The 17,304-nt window shown below is 58.3% G+C and overlaps 2 protein-coding genes across 24 annotated transcripts in view; one reads left to right on the top strand and one right to left on the bottom strand.

The window, feature by feature from the left end:
• Positions 1-17,304, top strand: part of NRXN2 (neurexin 2) — a 365,564-nt gene that overhangs the window by 213,728 nt on the left and 134,532 nt on the right. The gene's annotated exons all lie outside the window — the stretch shown is intronic.
• The window catches only part of SLC25A45 (solute carrier family 25 member 45), a 386,904-nt gene that overhangs the window by 194,739 nt on the left and 174,861 nt on the right, over positions 1-17,304 (bottom strand). The window lies entirely within an intron of this gene.

Genomic DNA, 17,304 nt, shown 5'->3' on the forward strand with positions numbered 1-17,304 from the left:
GGTGGGGCACTCATGCTGTGGTTCTGCGAGTCTGGAGCATCGGGGGGAGCGTGCTAGGATTGGGGGTGCCATGTGCCCAGCTCGGGGATGGACAGGAAGAGGATGATCATACGGGGGATGCCATGAGCTGGGAGCATCAGTAGACTAGAGGAGCACTCAGATGGGGCAGCGGGTTTTGCCTGGCTGGGGACTGTGGTTTGACTGGTCTCTGGGACACCCCTGAACTCATGAAATTTAGGGGTGTCCCGGGCTGGGTCTGTGGGCCTGGGTCATGGGCCTACACGGAGCCCATTGGCTGGGTCCAGAAACAGGAGAGATACCAGGAGGTGGGTCTGTGTGCCAAGGCTTCTGCACAGATTGTGTCAGAGCTGTGGGCCATGTTAGTGCCAGGGGCTGGTTGGCACTGTAGGACAGGTGGGCACTATGGGCTCTGCCCAAGAGGCTGGGCCTATGGTCTGGTTCAGCTCTGTGGGGTGGGTCCAAGGGGCTGGATCTGTGGGTTGATGCAAGTCTGTGGGGCTGGATCCGAGCACTAGTTTGGCTCAGTGGAGTGAGTCTGGGGGGCAGGGTCCACGGTCTGGTTCTGCTCTGTGGGGTCGGTCTGTGGAGCAGAGTCTGCAGGTTGATGCAGGGCTGTGGGGCTGGAGCCGAGCGCTGATTTGGGGCTGGGGCTGAATCTATGTGTTGGCTCAGGGCTGTGGGGCAGCTTCATGGATTGTGTGAGTTGGACAGTGAATTGAGTCCACACCTCGGAGATGCCTCCTGTGATGGCTTCTCAGCATTGCCCAGCAGCTGGGCCCAGGGAACTGAACCATTCCCCACAGCCACCCCGCAAAGCAGATCCTGGCATGGGGAATGGGGCTGGGATCCAGGCTATGGGGAGGGACACCCAGCTGGGTGGGTGGTGGTGGGAGCTCTCCACACTGGTAATGGGGGTGGGACATGTGTGAGTGATTCTTATTGGCACTACATAGTGGGCACTGGAGTGTGGAGTGTCCTGGCTGTGCCCTTGGCCCAAGCCCATCACCAGGGCATCTGAGAAGCCCCCAGGAATTCCTGCCCTCTGCATCATCCTCTCCCTGTGATTCCATCCTCCCCCCACGCCCCCTGCACTGGGCATTGCACATCAATGTGAGAGGGGAAATACCTTCCAGGAGTGTAAACGGAGCCATAGAGAGTAGGGCAGGGGCTGCGGGCAAAACCAATGCCTGGGTTAAGGAATAGAATCTAGTGTGACTTGTGCAAGGAATGAATTGCATGTCCCTGCTGCCTGATCCCTGTGGGGGGGGCGGCGTTCTGCCCCCTGCTGAAGTGGGGGAGCCCTGCTCTGCATGTGTGCATGTGCACAGCCTCCAGCTGGAGAGAATGAGCCCTGAGGGGGGTGGGGGTGGTGCCCCCAGCTGGAGAGGGTGACCCGTGCTCTCTGTGCATTTGCTGCTTTGATTTTGACTCACTCCCATGGCACCACATGCTGTGGGCTGGGGTGTCTCGGGGTTGGTGCTGTGTGTTCTGAGCACGGTTTGAGGGGTAGGGCTGCCATTGTTTTAAATGACTGACAGCTTTAGAGGATGATTAAACAGCTAAATCCAGGCACCTGTGGCTTTTGTGAGTGGCTGCCCCAGAAGTGCTGGGAGCTGCAGTGGGTGGAACAGCACCAGAAAGGGGTTGTGTGTGAGTGTATCTTGTGCTAGACCCTCATTGCTAATGGCAGTAAATAAGAAGATTCTTTTTTGGGATGCAATGATCTTGAGGAACCCCAAATGTGCAAGGAGGTGAAACTGGCAAAAGCCAGCTGGAATGCTTCACTTTTTGTGTGAGGATGTGAAAGTCTGAGTGTGAAAATGGCTAGAAAGTGACTGGGCCCCTTCACAAGGTGTGTGCAATGGGTGCTGTAGAATGTGAAAGGGGCTTAAACGGGACAGAAAGGCAACCAGTTTGCTCTCTCTTTGCGAGCATATGGAAACCGGGGTGGGAGTGATTAGAAAAGGGAGGGGTGCCTAGCACTGTTTGGGATTTGAAAGGAAAGTAAAAGTAATCAGCTGTCTCTGTTTGTGCAAGCACGTGACCACCGGAGTGTGACCATGCTCAGAACATGTAAGTGCTCTGGCACGTTTCACTGTGTGAGGGGTCATGGAACCCAGAATGGGATGTGACCGGAGGCACTTGTGAGTGTGACCAGGCCTTGCACTGCGTGTGTGAGCACATGAAAACCCAGGACTGTAAAGAGAAAGCAAGGAGGTCGTTTGCTAGTGTGAGCATGCAAAGGACAGAGACCAGCAGGGGCGAGGTGTGCAGGGGCCAGGTGGGGGTCTGCCACACCCCCCACTGCAGGGGGCTATTAGTTAGCCCAGTGCAGGAGCTGTATTTTGCCAATAGGCTTTTCATCTTGACAATCTCTCCAGCCAGTGGCTGGGTCGGGGGGGACACGAGTTGTTGTCATCTTCACATGGTGTTTGCTCACTAATCCTCCTGGGTCTCGTGGTTGTGGGGCGGGACTCCTGGGTTCTATCCCAGCTCTGGGAAGGGAGAGGGGTCTAATGGTTAGAGCAGAGGGGGCTGGGAGCCAGGACTCCTGGTTCTATTCCTCGCTCTGCCATAAACTGTCATTACGACCTTGGCTTCAGTCACTTTAATCTCCCTGTGCTTCAGGTTTCACCATCTGTAAAATGAGGAGATGATATTGACCCCCTAGACAGGAAATGAAAGAAGGGAGCAGAGAGGGAGGAATGGATGAATGGAGGAGGTGGGGGTGAATAGAGGAGGAATAGGAAGGGGTGGGTGGAGGATGAGTATAAGGATAGAAGGGTAGTATGAACGAGTGGGTGGGTGAGAGTGAATAGGGGAAAGTATGGTGTGTGGATGGGTAGGATGGAGGAGTGGGGTGGGGGTGGATAGAGGAGTGGGGAAGGGGTGCGGGTGGCTGGAGGAGTGGTGGAGGGTGTGTTTGGGATGGATGGGTAGAGGAGGGGTGCATGGGGACACATTGCAGAGCTGAGACCCCGGATCTGAACCCCTGATGTCCCTGTCCCAGTGCTACTGGGAGACATTTCTCATCCCTGCACCCATTTGTCCTTCCTTTGCCCACTCTGTGGTGCCAACCCTCCCTGGGGGGGGCCCAGCGAGGGCTGGAGTTTCCACCCTGCACTGCAATGGATGGGGCGGCAGGCCTGATGTGACGGCCTCACTAGTGCTGGGCACGGGGCACGAGGGACAGGCTCCGTCCGTGTGTGCTGCCAGCTGGATTAATGGATCTACAGCACAGGAGCTGCCCTGGGCATCGCTCACACATCACAGGAGCTGAAGGCTCATTTATCCCCCGTCCTCCCTCCCCAAACTCTCCTATTGTTATGTGGTCATTGTCTGGGCTTTGCTTGGGGATGTTTCATCTCTGCACTGACGGCCTCCAGCGCCGTCTGCTGGGAGAGGCTGGGGCTGGAGAAGCTGGAAGCTCCCCCCAGCCAGTGTTCCACTCCACCCCCTATGGCACCCCATGCTGGGAGAGGCTGGGGCTGCAGCATCTGGGAGCTCCCTCCAGCCAGTGCTCCACCCCACTCCCGATGGTGCCCCATGCTGGAAGGGTCTGGAGAAGCTGGGAGCTCCCCCCAGCAGTGCTCCACCCCACTCCCTATGGTGCCCCATGCTGGGAGAGGCTGGGGCTGCAGCATCTGGGAGCTCCCCCCAGCCAGTGCTCCACCCCACTCCCTATGGCGCCCCGTGCTGGGAGGGGCTGGAGGAGCTGGGAGCTCCCCCCAGCAGTGCTCCACCCCACTCCCTATGGTGCCCCATGCTGGGAGAGGCTGGGGCTGCAGCATCTGGGAACTTGCCCCACACTCAGCACTCAATAGGAGGTGCTCTCCCTTCGCAGTCAGCGCTGACCCCAGTTCCCCAGAACGGCACTAAGGGCTGCTGCACTGCTGAAGTTTCGAACTTTGACAGGCTCTAAAAACAACCTACCTGCTTTTGTTCATTAAAGATCCATGGAGTAATTAAACTCTCTGCCCCATCCCAGAGGTGGCTGCATCCAGTGTCAGGTGAGGGATTTCTGTATAAACAGCCCCCCATGCCCCTCCCCAGAGGTGGGTGCATCTCTGCACTGGGTGAGGGATCCCTGTCTTATAAGAACCTTGGAGATGCTGTAGGGTAGTTAATGGCTTGTTGGTTATTTCAGGCACCTCTGTGACCCTGGGGCTGTGTGTTTGAGAGTTATGTACTTTGCCCCAATCTTCATCTCACCTTCCCCTCTCCCTGGGCTCTGATCCTCGCCTAGGTCGAAGGAGAAGCTCTGCCCCCTTCCTCAAGGTGGCAGGCACTGATGGAGCTGTGTGTGTATTGTGGCTGACAGCCCCATCCATTTCAATACTGCTAGGATACCTAAGGATTTGTTAAGGAGTCTCTTCGCTGGAGCCAGGCCAGCTTTGCTCTCTGTTCCCTGTACCGAAGGGGTGTCACAGATTCCTTTGCTCCTTCCCTCCCCTCCTCCGTTTCATTGGCAGAAACAGCCTGTTCCTCCTTGGCCCATTCTGCTGCCTTTTTGCCAGGGGGTGGCTGGACCAAATCCAGCTCAGGAGGCTAGCTGCCCACTGCCTGAGGGCTGGTTCATAGCTGGAAGGAAACACATCCCAGGCAGCCAGTGGAGCAGCGGGAGAATGAGCTGCTCTGTTGCCCCAAGCAAGGATGGAGGGTGGAAAAGGGGGTGCTGCCAGTGCCCAAATAGAAGCAGTGTGGGGAAGATGCAGGGCACTGAGTAAGAGAATCAGGGCCTAAACCATCAACTGTGGACCAAGGTGGTGTTGGATCTTTCTCTGTTTACCCCAATGTAAATCTGGAGCAAGTCTCTGCATTGGATCAGAACCCAACGCTGGCCTCATTGCAGTCGGGGTGACTCTGGATTGACCCTGGGGAGCTGGCCCTGATCATGCTTACTGCCCTCACAGGAAATCTCTCCAACTGCCAATGGATCTCTGCTCTGTCATGGGGCTGGGCTAGGAAACCAGCTGGCAAGGGGACAGCAGGTAGGAGAGAGCCATTAGTGAGCTCCCTGTCACTGCAAGCACTGGCCTCCCTACTCCAGCAGCCCTGGCTCTGCAAACACCTCTCAGGTGACCTGTGCTTGCAGGCTCCAGCTGCTGCCTTGGAGCATATCAGCAGCTGCAGGACCATCTGTGCAGGAATTGCTCCCCTATGCCAAGATGCAACCCCTGTGGGGCGGGGCATGGGGCTGTTAAACAGCAGTGGGGTAGTATGAGAAGGGGTTAGGAACTGCTGTCAGTGTGGGTTGCCCAGGGCAGAAAGGGTTAACACCCCAACTCCATGGAGGGAAACAGGCCAGGGGGTGCTTTAACCTCAGTTACACCTCTTCTTACTTCACATAGCCTTGGTAACGCAGCACCTCCTAGCGCTGTGCTGTACTGTACTGGAGTCAGCACTGACTGGGAAGAGCGCCCCCTGCAGCACAGCACCCTACTACGCAGGGGGTCACTGGGGCCAGCGCTGACTGTAGGGGGAGAGTGTCCTGATGAGCCTCCGGACTGTTCCCTGTAGCACAACGCCACTGGCACCACCCAGGGCCAGGGGGGCCAGCACTGACTGCCAGGCCACAGCGCCCCTAGCGCCACCCCGGGCCATGGGGGCCAGCACTGTCTGCCAGGGCCCCACAGCGCCCCTAGCGCCACCCCGGGCCATGGGGGCCAGCACTGACTGCCAGGGCCCCACAGCGCCCCTAACGCCACCCGGGGCCATGGGGGCCAGCACTGACTGCCGGGGCCCCACAGCGCCCCTAGTGCCACCCAGGGCCATGGGGGCCAGCACTGACTGCAGGGGCCCCAGAGCACCCCTAGCACCATCCGGGGCCATGGGGGCCAGCACTGACTGCTGGGGCCCCACAGCGCCCCTAGTACCACCTGGAGCCATGGGGGCCAGCACTGACTGCAGGGGCCCCAGAGCACCCCTAGCACCATCTGGGGCCATGGGGGCAAGCACTGACTGCCAGGGGAGAGTGCCTACCACTGAGCTCTTGCCCCACCCCATTGGTTTGGTGTTCCATACAAGCACTGGTGAGATGGGATCAGCCCCAGAGGTAACTGTCTCCATGGCTCTGCCCTCACCCACCCAGGGCCAGCTCCAGACGCCAGCCCAGCAAGCAGGTGCTTGGGGTGGCCAAGGGGAAGGGGCAGCATGTCAGGCTTTTTGGTGGCAATTATGTGGCGGGTCCCTCAGTCCCTCTCGGAGAGAAGGACTTGCCACCGAAGGAGAAAGCAGCGCAGTGGAGGTGCCGTTGATCGGGATCACGGCTTTTTTTTTTCTTGCTGCCTGAGGCGGCAAAAACCCTGGAGCTGGCCCTGCGCCCACAGCACCCTTACTAAATCCCTGTGATTCTGGAGCCATGTAATTGGGGTCACCTGTAACCCTGAGTCCTGGACAGTATGAACACCTCCCTCCCCCCAGGCCCATTCGGCGGCACATCCTCCCCTTGGGCCTGGGTGAACCCTAACCCAGCACACACCCTGAGGAGGACTCATCCCCTTAAGCAGCGGGCAGGAGGCGCACGCGTGGGCACACGTACTCACACACCCTCTCTCTCTCTGAGCAGGGCTTATTCCCTCCACCGAGGGGCAGCACACAGCCACTTCTGCAGCCTTCAGCCCCCCAGCTGCTTGCAAATGTCATGGCCAGTTGAGATGCTGGAGTCCTATCATGTGTTTCCCCATGCTCTGTTCCTTCCAGGGTGGGGGTAGGTGTGCAGACAGGGGTAGTTGCAGTTGTCCCTAGGGTGACCAGACAGCAAGTGTGAAAAATCAGGACAGAGGGTGGGTGGTAATAGGAGCCTATATAAGAAAAAGACCCCAAAATCGGGAGTGTCCCTGTAAGATCGGGACATCTGGTCACCCTAGTTGTCCCCAGTGGCAAGATCCCCCCTCCCTTGCATGTCTCCCTCTTGTAGAGATCAGCCCCCATGCTAATAAATCTCCTGGGATCCATCACCTAGCTCATTAGGATCTGATGGTGCGTCAGGACTCGGGGGTTCTGTTCCCTGCTCGGGGAGGGGAGGGGAAGGGAGTCTAGTGGTTAGAGCAGGGGGAGCTGGGAGTTCCTTTTGGTGTCTGTGTGCAAGGGAAGGTTAGCTGTGAGGGAGTCCCATGATTCCTTGTTGCTTTGAGATTCTCTGATGTCAGGTTTTGTGTGTGTGTCTGTCCCTCCCTGCCCAGCTCTCCCATGCACTCCTCTCCTCTCCCCCCGCCCCGACAGTGAGCACAGGCCAGGTCTCTGAGCCATGTCCCTGGTGCTGTAAACAGGGCCATTTCCCAGCTAGGCTGTATTTCTCAGCCTGCTCTGTAAATCTGGGCCCAGCCATTAACGCTCTCCTGCTTGATTTACAGCTGTTCCCTCTGCCTCGCTCGCTGCACTGCGTGCCTGGAGACTTGCTGGCTTCCAGGGAGGTGGGGGCCTATTGGGTAGAGCAGGAGGCTGGGAGCCAGTGCTCCTGGGTTCTGTCTCCAGCTCTGGGAGGGGAGTGGGGTCTAGTGGGTAGGGCAGAGGGCTGGGAGCCTGGCTGTTTGGGGTGATTCTGAGCTGGTTCCAGGAGACTGGATGAAGGGCTGCTGTCTGCCTCTATGCACTCTGGCCCCTTCCTGGGCAGTGGAATGATTTGCAGGAGCAGGTCAATGGTGGGCCCTGGGCATGTCAGGGTGTGAGCACCCTAATCCTGAGCAAACTCCGAGCTGCCAGCTGAGAGCCCTGAGTCAGCAGCCTGTCTGTGTCTTAGCCCTCGTGGCTGTGGTCTCAGCTCACTGCCCCCTGCCCTGCCTGCAGCTGTGCTTGCTCTACCAAGAGTGGAGCTGCCGATGTGCCAGGAAAGCAGAGAGGGGGCTGCAGGGCATGGCACTTGCAGAGGTCTGTGGCAAGGGGGAGCTCCCAGCTACTGCAGTCCCTGCCTCTGCCAGCAGGGGGTGCTGTAGGGAGTGGAGCAGAGTGGTTTCTGTGGCCCTGTGAGTTTGGGGTAGAGGAATGCTGGGGGGGTTGATTTCTATGGGGCTGGGGGACACAGTGGGTTCTGTGGGGCCGGAGGATGCTTCAGGAAGCCAATTAGCCTGACTCTATATCCTCCCCATTTAATCTTTCTATTTGTGCCCCTGTGAGCACCGGGGGCTCTGGCAGGAGTGAGTGGTCAGTTGCTCTGGCTAAGCAGAAGCGACAAACTCATGGGAGGCTTCTTTAAGGGCATCTGGGACTGGGGAGGGGTCTCCCACAGGAGGTGGTACCATGGGCCTTGGGTGGACACCAAGGATGGGGCAGAGGGGCAGCTCCCCCACAAGCTGGTTCAGTGCCTTGTTACTGCAGGGCCTGTGTCTGATCTGCCTCTCGACCAAACAGGATCAGGCAAAGTCAGTGCTTGGCTGGGAGATCACCAAGGGCCCGTGAAGTCTCTCTGCTGGGTTGGTGTGCCACTGGGGGGTGCTGTGCTGCAGCAAGTGGGGCAAGGAACCAGCTAGGGGCTCAGTGCTGCAAAGCGTGGAGCTGGGGGCTTAGGAGTCCCCTGCTCAGACCCCACTCTCCAACCTTCCCAGAGCTGAGGATAGAACCCAGGAGTTCTAACTCCCAATCTCCCACTCTAACCACTAGGCCCCATTCTCCTCCCAGAGCTGGGATAGAACCTACCAGTGTGAGGATCGGAGACGGAGAGGAGGCACTCTTTCACTGGAGAGAGCTGGGAGNAGGGGGGGGGGAGCGTGGGTGGGAGGTGCCTGTGGGATCTGTGATGGGGAGAGGGTGAAGAGATGGAGCCTTGCAGGGGCACCCACACACGCACAACATCCAGAGCATGAGATGAGTTGTGCAGGCCTCAGCACCGTCCCGTGCAAGGTGGGAATCCCCTATCGCCAGCAGGGAGTTTGGATAATGAGGCCAAGGAGATCTCTCCCTCGCCCCACTGTCTCTGTCCTGGGGCACACCGGAGCTGACTGGCTGCCCTGGCACGCAGGGCTGCAAGTTGGCACCCAGCATAGCTAATGGCAGTTGTGTGCGAGGGAGGCCTGGTCTCTGGCCACCTCTGTTTGGCCCCTGTTGCTGTGCTGTTCATCAGCAGCCCATTAGTTGCTAATGGGGGTTGGGGGCATGGACCTTCCCCTATAATTACTGCCACCTCGATCTGCCAGAAGCTGCAATGGCAGCACTGCCTCTCATTATTCACCCGGAAGGAGAGCTCCGCTTCCCGTTACACCTGCAGGGACACAGCTGCCCCACAGCACCTCCTGCTGGGACTGGGATAGCCAGGAGCTCCCCCTGCAGCCAGGCACTCCTGCCTCACTCCCCTTGGTGCCCTCTGCTGGAAGAGGCCAGGGCTGGAGTAGCCAGGAGCTCCCCCCACAGCCAGCCCTACCCCACATCTCAGCACTGGGGAGGGATTCCTGTGTAAATAGCAATGTGCCCCTCCCCAGACACATCTCAGCACCAGGTATGTACAAGGTGCTTTGCAAAGAAATACACCAGGAAGCTGCTAGTGAGTAGGTGTCATACCCAAGTCCCTGCCAGCTGGCTCTTCTGCGTCCCGCAGAAGAGGTCTGGGGTTGGGTTGCTGCCTCCACCAAACCGACTGGGCTCTCTAACCCTCCTGGGCTGGGCTGTGCCTGGGGAGGGGGGAGATAAGGAGGTCTTGGAGGGTACATTTACAACCCCCCAGGGTAAATCAACACAGCTGCAAACTCCCCTGGCTTTTGGTGTGTATGTGGGACTTTAGGGGAGGGGAGAGATATTAAAACGGGCCTGGAATTACCATGCAGACGGCATACTGGAGCTGTGAGCGAGCCGGGGGATTGAAAAGCCAGAGTCCTAGCCAAAGTGTCCCACTTCATTCGAGTCACTTCTGTGGGCAGGATCGGGCAGCCACCACTCCTTGTGTCTGCAGGGGGGTGGGGGGAAACCCGGGGCTGGGGCGTGGCAGCCCCAACATGAATAGCTGAGCTGGAGGTGTGGTAACCACCGTGACACGGTAATCCTGTGGCAGACAGGGCTGGGCCACTCAGCTCACGGGGAGGAGGGGGGGTTGGTTTAATGAATATGTGTTACTAACTAGAGCCAGGAGCTCCCCCCAGCTCCTGTCCCACTTGGTCCAGCACCCCCTGCTGGGAGAGCCCAGGGCTGGAGTAGCTGGGAGTTCCACCCACAGCCAACTGCTGCCCTGCTCCCCACAGCCCCCCCTGCTGGCAGAGATGGGAGCTGTGGGGCTGCCCATGCTATATATTCCTCATCCCGTTGCAGGGCAGGGCTCTGGGCTGATCACCCCCATTGTAGGTTACACAAAAGGGCTGCCTTGGGGGCCAGTACCTTCTGCTCCTTAGATTTCTACACAGTCACTTGGTCCCTGCTGTGCCAGGCCAGGGTGGAGCAGGCTGCCAGGCTCCATGTCATACCCTCAGGTGGAGACAAGCAGCGCTGATGCGCTGGCAGCGAGTGGGCATGGGCCGTGCCAACATCTGGCAGGAAACAGCTGGACCCTGCTAATTGTTTTTCCTCTTCGCCTCAAAAAGTGGCTATATGTGCTCAGCAGTGGGAGCCTGACCCGCTGTGGGAGAAAAGGGAGCGCAAGCAGGGGCCCACCCCCAGGCACAGCCAGGGGATAGAACCCTAGCATCTTGGCTCCTGGGCTGCAAGGAGGCAGATCACCCCATACAATCCATTTCTCCCCCTGTATCTGCTAAGATCCCTGTGTGCCCATGCCCTTGGTATCTAGTGCCCCTGGGTGCCTGGCTCCCATCATTGCCTGACTCATGTCGCACCTCGGGCGTGCTGTTGCTCACACTCCTCTCTGCGAGGGGGAAAGGCACCCGGGGCGGCTGCAGGTGTGAATTGTGCACTGTGATGAGGTGCTGATGCTAGTTACTAGGAAAGTGGGGCAGAGAGGTACTTTGGAGAACCTGCCTCAGTCTATGGGGGGCGCAATAGACTCATGCCCCTCCCAGAGCGAGGAGCCCCCCTGCTCTAACACATATCCCACCCCCTCCCAGTCCAGTGCCTTTTGGCCACGGGCTGAGGGGACTCGGTGGCTCAGGGCAGCAGGGAATAGGATCTTTCTCCTTTAGGGGGCGCTGGCTCAGATCCAACTCCATTGTGGAGGGTCAGATGGGAAATGCGACATGGGGCCTTTCCCCTCTGGGGAGGCGCCGGCTTCGATCCAACCACACTGTGGAGGGACGGATGGGGAATGGGGCCTTTGGCTCTAAGCTGGCCCCACAGCAGGACAGTGGTTGGCTCAGGGGGTGGGGAATGGGTCATGAGGGCTTTCCGCTATAGTGGGCACCAGTTCCAATCTGGTGTTTGTGTGTAGCCCATCCATGTAGTGAGTTTGGCATCTCTCAGGACAGTTCCGAGCAGGGCAGGCACCTAGGGGCCCGAGACCACCAGTGATGGGCAGCGTGAGCCTTGACTGAGGCTGGGGAGCTAGTGCTGGCCTGGACGGTGATGCTGCTAGTCAGACGGACAGGGACAGGTGCCCAGATGAATGCCCGGGTGGGAGCACCACTGCTCGCCCAGTTGCTCGTTTCCGCATTCCTCCTTTCCCTGCCTCCCTCCTTCCTTTCCCTCCTGCTCTCTGTCCCATTCCTCCCTCCCCCCCACCCCTCCCACGCTGCATCCCTCTCAGCTCTCTCTGATTATCGCCCCGCAGTGTCAGCCAGGGTGGGGGGAGATTAGCAAACCATTTGGGGATATTAACATTTCATTTCTCTGCTGATGCGGGCTGGAGGGGAGTGGGGAGCACTGGGCAAGAGAGGAATGCTGCGGGTGGGCGAGTGCTGGCCGAGGGGAGCCCACTGCCATACGGGTTCCTCATGGCGTTTGGTATTCTAATGGAGTGTCATTCTGTGTAATTGTGTATGTCTCCATGTCAGTGCAGGGGACGCAATGGCAGGAGCAAAGAGCTTTCGTGAGGGTAATAAACTGGAACAATTTGTGTGTGAGCCGTTTTGGGGATTAGACATGGAGAGGGGAGACAGGGAGAGAGAGCTATTTTGGAGCTGGGGATAGGACCCAGGAGTCTTGGTTCCCAGCGTTTCCCCCTGCTTAACTGGGGTTGGGAGCCAGGACTCCTGGGTTTTATCCCCAGCACTGGAAGGGAAGTAGAATCTGGGGAGTGAGAGCAAGGGGGTCTGGGACCCAGGACTCCTGGGTTCTAGCCCCAGCACTGAGGGGGAAGTGAGATCTAGGGGGGCGAGAGCGAGGGGGTCTGGGACACAAGACTCCTGAGTTCTAGCCCCAGCACTGGGTAGGGAGTGCGGTCTAGGGGTTAGAGCAGGAGGGGCTGGATTGCGTTCCTGGCTCTTCCCCATACCCAATACCGAATTTACAATGGCGCCACTGGTGCTGGGCTCACAGTGGAAAGGGGCCCCGGCCTGCTCTTCTCCACCCCTGCTCTCTCCTGTGGGGTCAGAAGCTAGACGCTGCGGGCTGCTGGGGCTCCGTGGCAACCTCTGCCGGCAGCAGCCTGGTTCCTCCTGCCCCGCTTCTTGCCCCAGTGTGCTATGTTCCCTCCCCACTGCCGATCAGCTGCTTGCTGGCAGGAGGGGGGAGGAGGAGTGAGCTACAGTACGCTGCTCCGGGGAGGAGGAGGAGAAGAGGCAGGAGTGAGGCCTTGGGGAAGGGGCTGGAATTGGGGCATACCCCCTCCAGCCCCCTGCGTGAGCACCCCCACGACCCCAGCTCACACTCCCAGCCCCCTGCCCACCTGACCGCTGCACTCCCTCACACACACTCAGCCGCCTGCACCCTCTCACATACCCCAAGCCCCCTGCCCTGACTCCTGCACCCCCACACACACCCAGCCCCCCATGCCCCCTCACACACATCCAGCTCCATCTTTACCCCTGCACTTCCCTCACACCTCCCCAGCCCTGACCCCTGCACCCTTCATACCTCCCCAGTCCTGACTCCTGCATCCCCCCCTCACACACCCTCAGCCCTCTGCCCTGAAACCTGCAGCCCCCCATCCCCACCCCCATCCTAAGAACCAAACAGGAGCTGCCCCAGGTAAGTGCTCCACACCTCAACCTCCTGCCCCAACCCTGAGTCCCCTCCCTCACCCTAGCTCCTGGCCAGACCCCACACCCAACATTTTTTTACAATATTTGGAAAGATCATTAAGTGGTCTGTCGAGACCCTCTGTGATTTTCAAGTGATCTGTAGAAAAATAAGTTAGACTACAAGAACAATCAAGGGACCTTACTTTATTTTCATTTACTTGCTATTACTTATAGGAAGAGGATGAAGAAAAGAAGAATGAAAAACGGAGGCAGGGGGAGATCAGAGAAAATGTTTTTTTTCTTGGCTGGGTCCCAAGGAGGAGCCCCAGAAATGAAGCTGAGCACAGAGCTGGGGGGCCCCACTAACTCTAAATCCACCACTGGCTGTCACGTCAGCTGGGCTGGGGTTACTGTCAGGGCCAGTGTAAACACTAGGTGAACTAGGCGACCACCTAGGGTGCCAAGATTTGGGGTTGCCAAAAAGCGGTGCCCCAATTTTTTTTCTACACTACAGTGGAGTCACATCTTAGATGGGGCTTAGGTTCTAAAGTCACCGCGTAAGAGGAAAATTGCGTATAGTGAAAATTACCATAAAGTACAGTCCACACAGTATATACTGGAACAGGGGTCCTCAACCTACGATACACATAGCAAAGGTGGCACGCAAGGCAAATTTTTTTTAATGGCAGGCTGCGAGTCCTGGTCACCACTGAGCTGCTTCCAGCCTGGGGTTCTGTTCACTCAGCCACAGTGGACTGAGCAGGGCTGGCAGTGGGCCGGCTCCTGCCAGCTGGGGTCCTAGCCGCCAACCCTGCCCAGTCCACTGAGGTCCCAACCAGCTCTGCTCAGCCTCCTGCCGGCCTGGGTGGAACGGCCTGGGGTTCTTTCCGTTCACCCAGAGTTCCGTCCGCCGGCCTGGGGTTCCATTCACCCAGAGTTCCGTCCACCGGCCTGGGGTTCCGTTCACCCAGGGTTCCGTCTGCCAGCCTGGGGTTCCGTTCACCCAGGGTTCTGTCCGCTGGCCTGGGGTTCTTTCTGTTCACCCAGGGTTCCATCCAGCGGCCTGGGGTTTTGTTCACCCAGGGTTCTGTCCACTGGCCTGGGGTTCTTTCTGTTCACCCAGGGTTCCGTCTGCCGGCCTGGGGTTCCATTCACCCAGGTTCTGTCCGCCAGCCTGGGGTTCTGTTCACCCGAGGTTCCGTCCGCCAGCCTGCGGTTCCATTCACCAGGGTTCCGTCCGCCAGCCTGGGGTTCCATTCACCCGGGGTTCCGTCTGCCAGCTTGGGGCCTGTTCACCCGGGTTCCGTCCACCAGCCTGGGGTTCTGTTCACCCAGGGTTCTGTCTGCCGGCCTGGGGTTCCGTTTACCCAAGCCGGCAGGAGGCTGAGCGGAGCCAGCGGATGGGACCACAGCTGGCAGTAGGCTGAGATCCCAGCCGCTGACCCCGCTGAGCCCACTGCTGGTCTGGGGTTCTGGCTGCTGATCCCTTGCCAGCCAGGGTCTCGGCCTGGGTGAATGGCAGGAGGCTGAGCAGAGTCATCGGTTGGGAACCCAGCTGGCAGCTGAGTGAATGGAACCCCAGGCCAGAAGCAGGCTCAGCGATGGCTGGGACCCACAGCCTGCCATTAAAAAAAAAAATCAGCTCGCGTGCCACCTTTGGCATGCGTGCTGTAGGTTGAGGAGTGCTGTTCTAGTATACGCAGTGCATACTGTGTATACTATAGTTTATGGTAATTTTCGCTATGCGCAATTTTCCTCTTACGTGCTGACCTTAGAACCTAACCCCTGTGCAAGATGTGATTCCACTGGATTCATTTTTGAAAATTTATAATAAGCACTGCTCCAGGGTGTGTGTGTGTGCAAGGTGGAAGTTTCGCCTAGGGTGCAAAATATCCTCCCACCGGCCCTGGATACTGTGTCAGCCTATCCCCACAGTCTCCAACCTACCTGGGCAGTACAGCAGACATGGCCCTGCCCACTAGCTCCTCTCCACTCCCTAGCCCACCCACCACTTCCCCCTGCCCCCTTAAGGCTTAGCCCTCTTACTTTTAAAAATGATTGCTTGCCCCTCCCCCGCTCCCCCCTCAGGCTTTTCTGACAGCCCTGTTGCCAGGTATCCAGTTTCAGACTGGAAACTCCAGTAGAAAATGGGACCTGAGTGTCCGGTTAGCAGTACCGACTGGAAAATAAGTGTCTGGTTATAGGAGGAACCACATTAGCCTCCTCTCCTCCCACTCCCAACACCTACCCCAGAGGAAGAGAACTTGTCCTGCTGCTGCAGGAGGAGGGGCAGCTAAGTGCAGAGACAGACAAAGAGAATGGGCTAGAACCAGGTAGTACTCGCTCTATATGGGCAGGAGGGTCCTGTTTATCCCCTCCCCAGCCCTGCTGCGCTTGCAGTTTACCCTGACCCCTCCCTTGCGCCAGAGACCAACCCTAGCTCCTACCCCACTGTGCTTTTACCCCCGGCCCCTTTTACAATCATTCTCCGGGGGTGAGGGGCGGGGGCACAAATACGTTTAGCGCCTGGCCCACAAAAAGTTAATCCAGCCCTGCCTATACTTGCTGTGTGACTTGCAAGTCATTTTCCTTGTGTGTCTATACCAGAGAAGACTTGAGCGGAGCTACATTTTTCAGTGTGTGCTAAAATGTGTGTGCAGAGGCAGATTGCTTGGAAATCGGTGTCCCAGTAGAGCAAATGGGGCCAATTTGGGGTTATTTGGTCCAGGAGTTTCCAAGAGAAGCCCTGCTCCCTCAGCACTGGAGCACTGCGTTATTTTTGTGCTGAGCTGGGGCAGGGACCGTCTGTGCCCTGGGACACGTCTGCATTGGGGTGTGCAGTGATAGACAAGGCCCTAGGCAGTTCACAGCCGGGGAGTATTGAGACTAAATCATCAGGAACTGGAGGAAGAATGGGCATGTGGGGGAAGCACGAGAGTGGAAGGTAGAACCTAGGAGTCTGGGGCTGTTAGCCCGGCATCCCCCTCCCTGACAGCCCCCGCGCGGGCTGGGTTGAAGATTCTTCCCTGCTTAGAGTGGGGTTGAGCTCCGGTCTCCCTTGCGAAGCCCGTGCATGTTGTGTGGCTGATAACCCTTCCCTTCCAGTGAAAGCGAGACCCACGTTCACCCAAAGGGGACCCTGCCCCACAAGTATGGGCTGGGATTCCCTGGGAGATGCCTTTTCCCAGCCCCAGGCACAGCACAAGAGCACACAGGGTTAGGGCTAGGAATGGGGGGAGGGAGGGACTACCCAGCCCCAGCCCCAGCCAGCCATCCCTATAGCCCTCTTTAGCTCTAATTACCTAAGGAGATCCTCGCCTGCCCTTCCCCTCTCTGGGATCTGAGCCCTAGACACTCGCTGTGCCCACTCAGCCTGGGGGCACAGAGTGGTGCTGGAGCCCGAGAAGGCCCAGATGTCTTCAGAGCTAATGTGATCATCCAGGGCTAGACCTGGGAGGGCTAAAGTAGCCAGTGTAGCGGGGGAAGATAAACCTCATGCTCCAGCACTTAGCCAGATCTTTCCCCGCTGGGGTCAGGAGGGAGCTGGCTCGGGGCAGGGGCGAGGGTTCTCATTGCTGCTGCGTTCCTGGCACTGGCCTCTGAAGCGGTTGGCACTTGGATCCCTGGGCTGGATGGGCTCCTGGTTTGATCTGGGGTGTCAGGTCCTGTCCCCTCAGCCTGTGGCAGTGCCTTGCTATCATGGCTGTGTCAGGCTGTTAGCTTTGCAGTCTCCCCTGCGTTACTGTCCCCCCCTTCCCCCTCTCCCAGGGGAAACTGCAATTTCTGTATCAGCACAGCTTAGCTTTGGATTCTCAGGTGTTGACTGAATAATGGCAGAACGGAAGAAGGTTACATGAGGCAGGGCCTAGGGAGCACTGGCTTGGCACCAGAGTGGGAGTCAGGACTCCTGGGGTGTGTCCCCAGCTGGGGGAGGGGAGTGGGGTCTAGTGAATTCGAGCGGGGTGTGTGGGATGGTTGGGAGATCTCAGGTTGGGGCTTTGTTGTGCCAGGCTCTGCGCACGCATAGGGAGAGACAGTTCCTGCCCCAAAGAGCTCACAGGCTGAATAAACCATGGGTGAGAGGGGAAACTGAGGTACCAAAAGGGGAAATTGATTCAACCAGACCATACAGCACCTCAGTGGCAGAGAAGGAAGTAGATTCCAGGAGTCCTGACTTCCAGTCCCCCACTCTGACCACTAGAACCTCTCTCCCCTCCCCTCCAGAGCAGGAAACAGAAGTCAGAAGTCCTGGTCCCTTTCCTCTAGCGCCTGCAGCGCCATGTCCTGCCTGCAT

Source organism: Chelonoidis abingdonii, chromosome 17 (genome assembly GCF_003597395.2).
Source record: "Chelonoidis abingdonii isolate Lonesome George chromosome 17, CheloAbing_2.0, whole genome shotgun sequence".
NCBI lineage: Eukaryota > Metazoa > Chordata > Testudines > Testudinidae > Chelonoidis > Chelonoidis abingdonii.